At 38.2% G+C, this 13,960-nt stretch overlaps 1 long non-coding RNA gene across 2 annotated transcripts in view; it reads right to left on the bottom strand.

The window, feature by feature from the left end:
- Nucleotides 1-13,960, bottom strand: part of LOC119771272 — a 94,119-nt gene that overhangs the window by 78,446 nt on the left and 1,713 nt on the right. The window contains exons 1-2 of one of the 2 annotated variants that reach the window (XR_005280209.1): nucleotides 422-671; nucleotides 122-219 (exon numbers count right to left, since the gene is read on the bottom strand). The exons of the other annotated variant lie outside the window; for it this stretch is intronic. This is a non-coding gene — a long non-coding RNA (uncharacterized LOC119771272). Of the gene's footprint in view, nucleotides 1-121; nucleotides 220-421; nucleotides 672-13,960 lie in introns of those variants that run through there. 2 annotated transcript variants of the gene reach the window in all.

Raw genomic sequence — 13,960 nt, 5'->3', positions numbered from 1 at the left:
CATGCATATTCACCTTACTTAGGATTACATTCACAAATATTTTTGTGGATTAGATTCACTTTTTTTTTCAGTCAAACAATTTTTAAGATAAAATAAGAGTCATCTCAAAGTGCTACTGTACCTTTTCGCCTAGCATCTTCCAAAAGAGGAAAGTTTTCAGAAACTTTCACAGCGAGGATTTCCAGTTGCAGGCGTTGAGGTTTGAAGTTTCATTTGTTGCTTGATGGTGGGAACATGCAGGAAAAAAATATATATACTTCCGAGGCAACTGAAGTGTAGCATACTTTCTTTTTTATTTCCAGTGTTTTCATAGGACAAATGTTTCTTTTATAAATGTAGTTTGCCTCGATAGAGAATCAGATGTTGCAACCAAAATATCAACCAAATGCATCCCGTTTATTATTAATTTCCTTTAACTCACCTAGCAAGAAGAAAAAAAGACATAATCCAATCCGAAAAAAAAATTTATGCATTTCACCTGCAGAAATGAAAAATCCGACTGCAAGGAGACAAAAAAGTTGCAAAGCAGAGCAGGTGAGGTGAGGAGTTGAGCATCCTGCCGTCTCTCAGTGAGGAAGATACATTGAAAGTCAGCCTCTCCTCCTCCTTTTATCCTCCTTCTTTCTCTCTTCCCCTGCTGCCTCACTTTGGCTTTTACCCTGGCTTCAATGTGTGCGATTCCTGTGTGTGCAGTGAGGGACCTCTTTCAGAACAGCAGGAATATATTATAACCCAAACAAAAGGAGCTGGCTTATTGTTTATGAATTACCAGCCTTCCAAAGCCAACAAAGGCCCCTATTTTCATAGAAAACTCCATTTTCATTTCAGCTCCATTTGATTACCGGAGCAAAGAAAATAAAAAGGCCTCTCCGGTCGCAATGTCCAAAAGGGATTCAATTCTTCTTCTTTCTCTCATTCAGCTCCTCTGAAAAGGTTTCTTTATTGCTTTCTTTTCAGTCCCGACATCAAAATGGGCTTTTAGGAGTAAACCAATGAAAAAAAAAAAAAAATAATTATTGCTCGCCTGTTTTGTACAATAACCAGGGCAGGGGAAAGAGAGGAGTCCTGTGTTGTCTTTGTCATCTTTCTTTTGCTTTTCTTCTGCTCCTTTCTGCTACTGGAGAAGAAAATTGCAGAGGCTGAAAATGAGTGGCACAGCTTTGGAGGGAAGTGAAATGCATAAAGCAACAATACAAGTCAAGTATAAATTATCACCGACTAATGAAAACCACAGGGAAAGATAAAGTAAGGCAGGGGAGAGCTTTGAACTCATTGTCAGACATGTACGGTGTCTCACAAAAGTGAGTACACCTTTCGGATTTCTGTAAATATCTTTTCATTTAACAATTCTGACAATTCAATGTAACAAAGTCCCAATGCAGCTTGCATTAATTGTTAATTTGCCCTCCCCTTAAAATACCCTAAAGCACACTAATGTCTTAACACATGGCAACAAAAGGAAAGTAGATCCATAATTCAAATTTCGCCAAAGGCCAGCATTATTTTCAAGCAGTGCTTTAACTCTCATAGCCATGGAGTTCACAAGATCTCCATAGGTTCCCCTCCATCCCCGTGACAACATCACAGAGCTGGTGAGCGATGGAAATCTTCAATCCTTTGATTGATAGACATGATTTCTTTGACAGGGCATCCATCATCTTGTTTTGGACTGTTGTATTGTAAACCTCCTTTTGGCCCAGTTTCCCGGGGGAATATTATAATTTATAGTAATATTATAGTTATATTATAACTAACTTATAATATAACTAAATATAAGATAGTTATATTTTTTTAATATAACTAACTTCCGCCTGTTTGACCAACCAATCACAGACCCGATTCAGTGGCGCATCAGATGTTCGTAAAGTGAGATTCTCAGCAGTGACAGCGGTGACAGCCAATCTCACAAAGTGGTAGGCCAATCAGGAGGTTGTGGGCGGTCTAAACTCAGGGAAGCGGGCTTCATCTTGAGCTGCGGTTTTCCACTTGGTCCTAATGCATGAAGAATGTTTGTGTACTGTAGGGTAACATTGTTTTTGGACAGTAAAACGTGTTGTGAACAAGAACGGACCTTTGAAAAAATGCAGGGGACATGTCCCCCCATCTCTCCCTCCAAAATGACATCCACGCCCAAAGCCTTGACACTCCCATCACCATGCTTGACTGTTGTAGTACTTCTAACCAGGTTGCCGTTTTTAAGTGAGGCACAATGCTTCCAGTGATGAGATAATGTAATAGTGCGTTTACACCGAATGCCATTCCCGACACTTTTTTTGCCACATTTGGATGATGTCCCTTGATTTGCATTGCGGCTGATATACCCCTCTTCTGTAACTTCACCGCATCGGTGAATTGGAGGAGCCTCCATTTGCTGCTTGTTGGTTTTGCCTCAACATAGCGGATCTCCATTTTACAGTGCGAGTTAGGATGGAGTGAGAGCATGAAGCCATGCAGATTGAGCACCCAAGCTGGGCCGTGCCTTGCTCTAGAGCTCAGGGAGGATAGCGCAAGTGTAGCACCTCAACCAGGTCAGAACCAGACAGAGGCGATAGGTACAAGAGAATGATGATTTTTAAATATCCTGTTTAAGGTTGAATTAAAAACAGCAATGCTAGAAGTGTGTCTGTTGCATTGCTTTACATGGTTACACTCAACATAAGTATAACATGCGTCCAGTTGCTGGAATGAATCAAGTAAGAATAATAACAATAAAGACACTGGAGTTGTCATATGACCTGTTACGTTAAAGGGTCATATGACAACTGAGTGGCAAAACAGCCAATTTCATTGCCAATGTAATAACTACTACCGTTGCCAGAGATTTAGACATCAATCGTTGTGTGTTGACTGACTCCTTAACATTGAATCAAAGTAAAAAAAATTACACTTTTTGTGCAAATTTATGGGGTTTACTGACTTTTTTAAGATGTTGGTTTTAAGGCCAGAAACAAAACAACCCTAATGGTGATGTGTAATTCCCTTAATAGCAGGGTCAGTAAATGTGAGGGATTCACTGAAACAAACAATTTTACTTACAAGAGTAATTACAGAAGTAGATTTTAGATCGTTTGATTCATTAAGGGGGAAAAAAGCTTTCCAGACAAACCTGGTAGTGAAAGTATGACAGTCTCAGGAGTCAAATCACTTCTTTGGTTTTATCATCACCTCTCTTCCCCAAGTCTTTTTAAATCCATTTCCCTTTGGTATCATACATTTTTGTTCATTATTTTTAAGTTGAATTGATAGGTCCCAGTCAATAGATGAAGAAATTTGAATATTTATCACAACAGAAAGGCTAAAAGACCTCGAAAACTGGCACATCATATTCATATCTGAAATTAAACAACTTATCAGGAGCAAAGTTTTTCATATCATATGAAGAAAAGTCATTCTTAAGGCTTCAGAGGAAATGTCTGATCTACCAAAAGGACCTGAGAGCAGATTAAGGACTCAAAACAAGTTTACAATTCAGCTTAAGAGAGAGAGAGAAAGATCAAGCAGAAGATGGCATTAGGGCCTATGAAAACCTATGTAAATACCAATGCTAAGCAAGAACAGCATAAATATAGGTTTCATCTTTCTAAAGAGATATCTAAATAATTCCAAAGTTCTTTTGTACAACATTCATTGCAGTAAAAAGACATAAAAAAGTGGAATTTCTTGGGAGGTGAGAATCAAAAACTGCCACAGGATTTCAGGGAGAGAACCACAAACTGAAATCAAGCATGGAGGTAACCATTGCTGTCAATGATCTCACATTTTCAGCAACTTTGAGTAAACTTGAACTAAACGACAAACATATAGGTTAAGAAAAACTGATAGGAGTTGGATGTTCTTTAATCCTTTATAGGGTACTCAGTTAAATACTTTGAATGCAATCTTTTAAGCTAAGAGTATTATCGGAGGATGGGATAAGACCTTACTACTTTTTTAACATTTAAAAAATATGTCTATTTTGGTGGCAAACATCAAGGTCAAAGTCATAGCAAAAACAACCACTTTCCCTAATATGTTGAAAAAAATAAAAATACAGAAGGAAAGAAACTCATTTTGTTTTTTTAAAACATAACCTTAGATCATTCATGCTGAGACATTTTTTACATTTTAACTTTTTCAACTTTTTAACATATTTTGTAACTTTTCAGTTAGCTTTTTTACTTTTTCGCTTAATTGAATTCAATTTATTTTATATCACCGGTTTAGCCGTTTACCTCTTTTTACTTAACTTGTTTACTTTTTCAACTTCATTTATGGTAGGTAACATGTCACCCAAGGGCTCATATAATTGGGAAAATGCATAAATGATGTGTGGATCTATGTAGCATTTTCTTTGCTGAATGTCTGGATATAAATGGTGTGATTCTAGACCTAACTGATGAATGTCTGAGGGACTCCATTTCTAAGGGGTATGTAAGTGATCAAATGGTAACTTGCGCCATAAAGGGTTAATAGTGTTCTGTTTCAGGGTGAAAAAAGATTTACACCAGGCTGCTTTATAGAGAACGACCCACAGCATTTCTTCCGATATAGATCAAGTGTCTGATTCATTTTAAACTTGATTCTAAAGGTCTTCATGTTATAACTAAAAAAGCTCTTCATACTTTTGTTCTTTTGCTACTCAGTTTAAATATTGGTTTGTTTCTGAACAACAACAGTAAAGACATAAAAATGTAATATATGTTCAAATCAACAGAGAAAATAGAAAAAAAAAGCTCTGACCTTCCATAAGTAACTGCAAATGTCTTTGAAGACTTCGTAAGTTAATGTTCTTAGAATCAGGGATTTAGTTAAAATGAATATATGGTAGTTTTAATGTAAAATATTTTATATGAAGTACATGATTTTATCTTGATGTTATGGTTCAAAGTCAATTTAAACTCTGTTTTTGGGAGTTTTCAATGGTTTGTCTAAAAACAAATACCTATGCTGGCACTGTCTAAGCTGATGTTATGGTAATAGGATGGTTAAAACATTACAGTAAATGATTTTTTTTCAATTAAAATCCTAATTTCTGTTGATAAAGCTCTGAAAACATGCATGAATGAGACCTTTATTGGACAACAGGAGAAAATTAATGTACATTATGACCAGTATATATGATATATTATAAACCAAACACCTAGGCATGCACTTTTTCTACAAAATCTGTGAAGGTATTGGTCGCCATCTGAACATTTCTGAACTCCAGTGTGGGGCTGTGATGTCAGGTGTGAAATGTCCTCTCTCTTAGATATTGCACCATCAACTCACACTAGTATTGTAAGAAACTAGAACCCACAACTCGGCCACAAATTTGTAGCAAAGACTAATTGAGCACAGGCAGCAGATGCAGGCAGCACTGCTACAGACCTTCCAACTTTACATGTCCTTAGAATTAGCTCAAGAAGAGAGTTCCATGGAATTGGTCCCCATACCTCACCAAGAATAATGCAAAGCGTCAGATACAGCGTAAAGAACGGCACCAACAGGAATCTAGACGTTTCTGGAAAGACAAATCCCGATTCTCCATCTGGCGAGGCTGCATTTGATATAGATTGGGAATGGTACTTCTGTAACTGTACTAAGCCAAACATAGAGTTTAGTGGAGGGAGAATTATGTTAAAGGGTTTTTTTTCTGGAGCTATAGTCAGTGGTGATTTCTCATTTCTTTGGGTGTTTCACTGTTTGTTAATGCACTACATGAGGTTTTGATTTCATTAACACCATTAAGCTGCTTACGATAATGTGAGGATCTAGGCTGACACTTTATCAACACCCTTATCTTTAGCTAAGCCGACTCATTTTCTATGAGATTCAAGCTATTTCAGGCTCTTCTGAGGCCAATGCATAACATCTGTATTATGTTCAGTCAGTAGCAATTAGAAACATGGCCGACAGTGGCATCAGATGAAGGAGTTTACACCGCAATTGGAAGGTTATCATTTCATGCTCAAGTGTTCAGTGTTGCTGTGTCCTTGGGCAAGACACCTCACCTGCATTGCCTACTGATAGTGGTCAGAGGGCCTGGTAGCACCAGTGTACAGCAGCCTTGCTTCTGTCAGTGAGCCCCAGGGCAGCTGTAGCTACTATGTAGCTTTCCACCATCAGTGTGTGAGTGAATGGGTGATTGACTGAATGTAGTGTAAACCGCTTTTGTCAGGTCCTTTGACGTGACCAAAGCACTATATAAGTGCAGGACATTTACCGTTAAAATCAAACAACTAATTCAAACCTAAATGGTATAAATAATTTGGGGGTTAACTGTATTCGCTGAACCAGCTATTTGGGGAAATCTGTGAGGAAATATATGGGGATGTTGCCAAGAACTGGAGCAAAAACGACAACTTTTATCCGCTGCTACTTTTATAGTAGCAGCCAGTTATAGACGGTGAGATCATCCGTTCTGTTAGGTAAATGTTAGAAAGATATAGTCCAAATTTCATATTGATTGTTATCTGGATGAGTAAAAATTGAAAAAATCACAGTGTATTTTTTTTTACTAAAATATATGAATTTATGTACATGTTGACTGAAGCTATAGTTGCTTTTTCTATCTTGCTGTTTGCCTTTCATATCTGACTGGATGATTATTTGGCTCAAGACAAAAGGTGAACTAATCAATTATTCCTCTTTCAAGGCTCCAGTTCCGTTGTGAAAAGCATTGACATTTGAGCTTTCCAGAAGACATCTGCAGATTTATATGCCTTCCATTGTTTGAGGCAGCCAGTCTGCATCAAAGGCTGTAAAAGGCCTTGTCAATTCGGTGGGGACAACTCCACAAAGACTCCTTTCTTCTCAGTTGTTATGAGAATAATGCTTTTCACTGGTTTTCTGCCAACATCGCCTGGCAGTCCAGTCATGTGATGTTATTGATTGCATTGATAACAGACAACTACCATGGAAACTATCAAACACATATTTAGTGGCCAAATTAGACAAAAACCTATCGATCAAGACTTTGCAAAACAAACAGACCACGGTAACTTTTGAATCAACTTACTGCTGAAAGTAATTTTTACTGTCCACTTTTCAAATGGAAAAAAAGAGAGGTTTAGGGAAATTTTATGGAAGACTGGTGAAGATTAATGTCCAGTCTGGGAAAACAATTTTGACAATCCTTGTTGAGGTTTGGATTTTAGTTTCACATTTTTGTGAAAACAGGTACAGAGAGATTATATCCTAAGCAGAAGGAGGAATAATGTCTAATCTGCTGTGACTAAAAACCACAAACAAACTGCATTTGATTAATAGATTTTCAGGTTATTTGAAAAGCTTTAATGTTGACCTCTGGGTGGGCAAGCAAGATGGCAACAGCATAACTGAGTGGCTCCACAACAAATATTAAAACAAAATCTTATTTTCAAGAAACACAGGAACTAAATACACAAAAAAGCCTGTTAAAGTGTCTTAACCTATATCCAGGGGTGGTCATCTGTCTAGGTAGTTATTTTACAAGGCAAAAAAAATAAAGAAAGCCGGGCCAGTCACTTGGATACAGAAGCATCTGTAGTTAAAAGCATAGCTAACAAAGCAACTAATTTAAAGAAATGAGATAATAACACTATGAGAATGGTAATAGCTTTCACAAAATGAAAAAAACAAACATAAATGGATAATTAGGACTTCCGGTGTCATGGCGACTAACATGGCAGCATAGAAAAGAGGTCCTGCATCGCTATATATAAAAGCCCCCTTAATCCAATGTGTTAACGTGTGAAAAGTATTCTCTTTCAAGAAGAATGAGTGGGGATAAAAACAAGAAGGGACGAGTCCAGTCTCGGAACTTAGAAATGCGACACGAAAGCAAAGCTGGCCGAACACACCCAGACGAGGAAGGAGAAAAGATGGCGGATGAGGCCTTGCCTGCTACAATTAGCTCACTAAAAAAGGTGGTGAGTGAAGTAATGGCGGATGGCATGCGGGACCTCAAATCAGAAGTGATGAAGGAGTTAGCACAAGTGAGAATAAGCTTAAAGGAGGAAATTAAAATCTTATTGAGCGAGCTGACGAACGAAATAAATCAACAGGTTAGCGCCGCTATCAACAAGACTGAGGAGATGGGTAAGGGTCTTGGAGAAATGGAAAAAAGCATGACGGGGAAAGAGAGATGGGACATTGGAGCGAGAGATGTTATCGTCCAGCTGCTAAATGACCAGAAATTACTTCGAGAAAAGATCACGGACCTGGAGGGACGCTCACGCCGGAATAATTTACGGATATACGGAATCCCTGAAAATGCGGAAGGTACCTCAATGCAGAGGTACGTGGAAAACATGCTTAAAACTGAACTCGGGAACGATATAGATTTGGGCAGTGAGAAGAACCTGGGGATAGAGAGAGCCCATAGGGCGCTGGGTGCGCAGCCTCCGGACGGGGCTCCACCTAGATCCACAGTGGTACGCTTCCTGAAATTCAACGTCAAATAACAAATTCTACGCGCGGCGTGGAAGAAACCAATATATATACAAGAAAAACGCATATTCTTTGACCACGACTATGCGGAAAACATACAGCTGAAGAGAATAGAGTATGCCCCGGTTAAGAAAGTGCTGAAAGAAAATGCTATCCGGTTCCAAACACCGCTGGCCAAAATGCGCGTACACTTTAGCTCCGGCATGGTCATCTATAACAACGTGGAGGAGGCTGCGCTGGACCTGAGAAGACGTGGATTCACAGTGGGACCGGTGTCTGCAAACAGATCCAAAACCATTACAGCGGAGATGATCAACAAACTTCTGCCCACGGATATAGTGGGATCGCGACGTGTGGGGAGCGTGCCAGGCCTGCGAGAGAGCGCACAAGAAAAACTGAAGGTATTCCAGCGGTCAGGCGGAGAGGACATCGCTATGGACGAATAACTCTACTTATCTTCACCGAAGAAACATTTGATCACCTCACAGCGAGAGCTCCAGACCAACTAATTAGTATCATTCAGAGTGTCACGGGGTGGCCGGCTCTGCACAGGAGTATGGTGAGGACTGTGAACTCCCTTTATAACTGGAGTGATGAAAAACCGATGCAGGTGACTCTTAAATTAACTTTTTCAGTTTCCTTTCTTTAAGTAGGCAACTAGGCAGGGGCCCCATATAGTGGCAATTTCCCCCTGCACTAAGAGGAATAAGCGATCCTCTTATTTGGAAGACCTGTTTACTGTTATGACAAGTTCTGTTTCTACGTTTTTTTGTTCTGTGTGTGTTCTCAGGGCTGGGAAGGTTGTCAAGCGGGTAGGAAGAAGCGTTTTAATGCTTAGAGGATATGCAGTATTATAACATACAGACTTTGAATGTAAATGGTATAAAAAATCCCATTAAAAGAAGCAAGATCATTTCAAAGCTTAAATGAGAGCAGATTGACATAGGGTTCTTGCAGGAAACACATTTGTCAAATGAAGAACATGAGAAGATAAAGAAAATGGGTTATAGAAAAACATATTTTGCTTCTCACAGATCGGGGAAAAAAAGAGGGGTAGCCATTCTTATATCAAACAGTATCAGATTTGATTTTATTTCAGAACATAAAGATAAGCAAGGCAGGTTTGTGTTGGTAAAGGGGAAGCTGGAACAGGAAGAGGTCATTCTATGTAACATATATGCCCCCCATGGTAGTAACATAGATTTTTTTAAGGAAGTATTTAGTCTTGTGGCTGCAGAAACAAATGGCACATGTATATGTGCAGGAGATTTTAATTTACTCCTAAATCCAAAAATGGATACAACTAGCAGAGAGCGAAAAAGGACCCACTTAGAAAAGCAATTCAAAAAAATACTGCAAGAATTGGGACTTATAGATATATGGAGACACTTTCATAAATATGAGCGTGAATTTACTTTTTACTCTCCTAGGCATAATGTACATACTAGGATTTATTATTTCTTTATGTTCAATAGGGACCTTCACAGAGTAAAAGATTGTATAATAGGCCAAAGAGACATTTCTGATCACTCTGGTTTAAATATAAAAATTAACTTAATTGGGAATCCTAAAAATACTTTATGGAGGTTCAACACAGGTTTATTGAATAGTACTGCTTTCAAAACGGAAATGGCAGAGGAATTTAAAAGTTACCTAGAATTTAACGATAATGGAACAGTTAGCCCCACAATTTTATGGGATGCAGCTAAAGCATATATTAGGGGTAAAATAATTGCAAAATGTGCTAATTTAAAGAAGATCAGAACAAAAAAACTAACAGACTTGCAGGAAGATTTAAAAAGATTAGAGCAGCTGCATTTGATTAACAAAAGCCCCTCTTTGCTAGAACAAATGAGGCCTATTAAGCAGGAGATCCACAAAATTTTAAGTGAGGAAATTGAAAGAAAACTTAAATATATGAGGCAAAGGTATTATGAGGCAGGCCCCAAAGCTGCTAAGGTTCTTTCATGGAGGCTTAGGAAACAACAGGAAGAAAACACAGTCTATAAAGTTCGGAATCCAAAAACTAACAAGATAACCAACAAACTTGAAGAAATTCAGAGATTATTCAAAGAGTATTATGCTGCTCTGTACACACAGCCAGACAAAACAGATAGTCAAACAATCCAAAACTTTCTCAACTCTCTGGATCTTCCATCTATAGGAAAAAGACAAAATGACAAGTTAATGGCAGAAATATTGGCTGAGGAAGTTGAACGTGGGATATCAAATCTTAAGACCAGCAAATCACCAGGCTGTGATGGGTTCCCTCCAGAGTGGTACAAGGCCATGAAGGAATCTATTCTCCCACTACTACAGTAAAGGCTTCCTTTAACTACATCCTGGGAGGGGGCGCTCTTCCGCCATCATGGCGAGAGGCATTTATATCGGTCATACCAAAGGTGGGGAAGGACAAAACGGATCCTAAAAGTTATAGACCAATCAGTGTATTAAATATAGACTACAAACTATACGCAGGAATATTAGCTAAGAGATTAAGTTCCCTGATGCCTTCCCTGATAGATGAGGACCAGACGGGTTTTATTGGTAATAGACAAACACATGATAGTATAAGGACGGACGTTCATGTTATTGATCATATAACTAGAGAAAAATCAAGTGCAGTCCTTCTCAGCTTAGATGCTGAGAAGGCATACGATACTGTAGGGTGGGAGTTTCTATTTGAAGTAATGAAGAGATTTGGGTTCTGTGATAGCTTTATTTCATGTATAAAAACTATGTATTCCTCGCCAAAAGCAAGAATTAAAATTAATGGAAGCCTTTCCAACCAAATAACATTACAACGAGGATGTAGGCAGGGCTGCCCATTAAGTCCACTACTCTTCAATCTTTTTATTGAACCACTGGCTCAAGTTATCAGGGAGGAACCTGGGTTGGAGGGAGTGATAATAGGGAATGTGGAAACCAAGATATGTCTATATGCGGATGATGTGTTAGTAGTAATTAAAAACCCTGAATCTGGTATTTCATTGCTTATGAACATCCTGGAAGCATATGGCGGACTCTCAGGTTATAAACTCAACATACAAAAAACTCAAATTCTGACCTTCTATTTTGTTCCGTCAAAACAGTTAATAAATAGTTACCAATTTAATTGGCATCAACTACAAATAGAGTACCTGGGGGTTATATTAACAAAAAATTTGGCTCAATTATATGAAGTCAATTATAAACGAATTAATAAGAAAGTATATGAAGACCTGGACAGGTGGAGCCTGCTCCCCCTTGATCTTGGCAGCAGAATCCGAACAATAAAGATAAATGTCCTTCCAAGATTACTGTATATATTTGCAGCACTTCCAGTAGAGGTTCCAGCAAAACAATTTAGAGAGTGGGATAAACGTTTTTCAAGGTTTATATGGAACAATAAAAGATGGATTTGGATCCAAAAAGATTTGGATGGGCTACCTCAGGTATACCAAGTACAAAATTTGTGTTTGAGTTTCTCTTTGAAGAAGTGGGCAGAGGTGGTTAAAAAGTTCAGTCTCCACAGGCGTGTGGGAGTATTGAATTGGCCTGCGTACCACCCGTGTTTCCTTCCAGCATCGATAGACCATAAATATAGAAGGTGGACAAAACAGGGAATCACTGCATTCTGTAATATAATCAAAAATGGGGAGTTAGTAAAATTTGAGGATTTGTGTCGGACTTATGAGGTGGGCAGAGAAGATTTCTATCGCTATTTGCAGGTTCGAAGTTTCTTTAGGAAAGAAATCAAAACTCCTGACTTGGATACAGAACCGGGAATACTACAAATATTTATGGATTCATATGCCAGCAAAAATACAAAAGGCATCATCGGCAAATGTTACAGAAATCTAACATGTATGAACAGGAACTCAACTGATTATATCAGACAACGATGGGAAAAGGAAGCAGAAGTACTAATTTCTCCTGAGGCTTGGATGCAGGTCTGGAGGAACGCTCTGTCCACCACAAATTCTTTAACATGGCGCGATTTCTGCTGGAAAAATCTAATCAGATTTTTTATTACACTAAAGCAGAGATCGAGGCTGGGTGTTTTACATTCCGCTTGCTGGAGGGGGTGCGGTGTGGTCACAGCAGGTTATTTCCATGTGTTTTGGGATTGTTCGGAGTTGAGGACTTTCTGGGAGGACGTTAACCGATTAATCTATGAAATTATGGGTATTTCCTTGGTTTTGTCGTTTCCTGCTATGTACCTTGGAATACTTCCTGGGGGACTTAATAATGAGGATATATACTTGTTGAAGATATTTATGGTTGCAAGCAAGAAAGCGATTACTAAATGTTGGCTCCAGCCCAGACCCCCTAACCTGAAGCTTCAAATAAATATTATAAAAATTATCCATGATATGGAAATATTGACTTTTACAATACGACTCAAGAAGGAAAAAGGAGAGAGACTCTGGGAAAGATGGGATTATTTTATTGCCAAAGGTGTGTAACAGTTAACTTGTGTGAATTCACAGTACTTGGACAGACACCTGGGTTTTTTTGTTTTTTTTTCTATCTATGTTAGAAGAAGATATACAATGTGATATCTGTAGAACTGTAATGCTCATCAGCAAGACTACCTGTTTGCCCTCGCCCTCGTTCTTGATTGTGTTTGTTTGTATGTTTAAAAATAAATAAAAATAAAGTTAAAAAAAATAAAAAAAAATAAAATAAATGGATAATTAGATGAAGCAGAAACCCATATTTGTCAGAATCCAGCAGATTGAAGAGGTATCTGTAAATCTAATAACAGAGGGCGACCTAGGAGAAATTGTAAGAGATTTCTGCAGTTCTGCAGACAACTCTGCAACTCTGCAGTTGCAGCAACTAGCACCTAAGTTGGCTGGCGAGATCAAGAATGTTAGGTGGACCAAGACTGGAAAGGCAGACAAGCAAGAGAAATTAAAAAATTAAACGCGAGAGGGATTCAAGAAGAAACAGGATGCTTTTAGAAGGGAACATGCAAAAAAAAAAAAAAAATTGTTAAAGCTAAAGGAAAGAAAGAGGAGCAGATCACTGCCCTCTTCATATAAAACCAGATGTTACTGAGAGTCAGTTCAAGCATTCTCAAGGGAAAGATTAAAGACGTGTTAAGACAATATATACGCAATAACAAGGTTGGAGAATTAGATACCTAGAAGGGACAATTCCTACAAATATGCAAAATATTACTTCTGTAAATTATAACCCATTAATTACTTAAACAAAATCTGACCAGTCCAGCTTCAGTCTATTGCCTTATATGGGACTAATGCAAAGAGTGGAAGCTATTAAAATGACAATACTGCGAAAAATACTTGATTTTTTTTCAGACTTTACCGTCAAAATGATCCAAAATGACCTTTCAAGAAATTGATAAACTGATATCAACGTCCCAGTCCTTCACCGATTAGAAAAATCATTCAAGGGTGGTGCTGAGTGGCTTTTTGAAAAAAATTTCAAAAGATATCAGTGACACTTCACAAATGAACATCTAAAATTTACAAACCCTATAAGGAGAACACTCATTATACATCAAGGAGAAATGTGAGAATGAGGCCAATCATGAAATTCACTCAAAAGAGTGGCTAAA

The sequence above is a fragment of the Cyprinodon tularosa genome, unplaced genomic scaffold, assembly GCF_016077235.1.
Source record: "Cyprinodon tularosa strain WSP-4 unplaced genomic scaffold, ASM1607723v1 ctg1, whole genome shotgun sequence".
In the NCBI taxonomy this organism is placed as follows: domain Eukaryota; kingdom Metazoa; phylum Chordata; class Actinopteri; order Cyprinodontiformes; family Cyprinodontidae; genus Cyprinodon; species Cyprinodon tularosa.
Note: the sequence above shows the minus strand (reverse complement) of the source record. Positions and strands in the feature narration are given on the sequence as shown.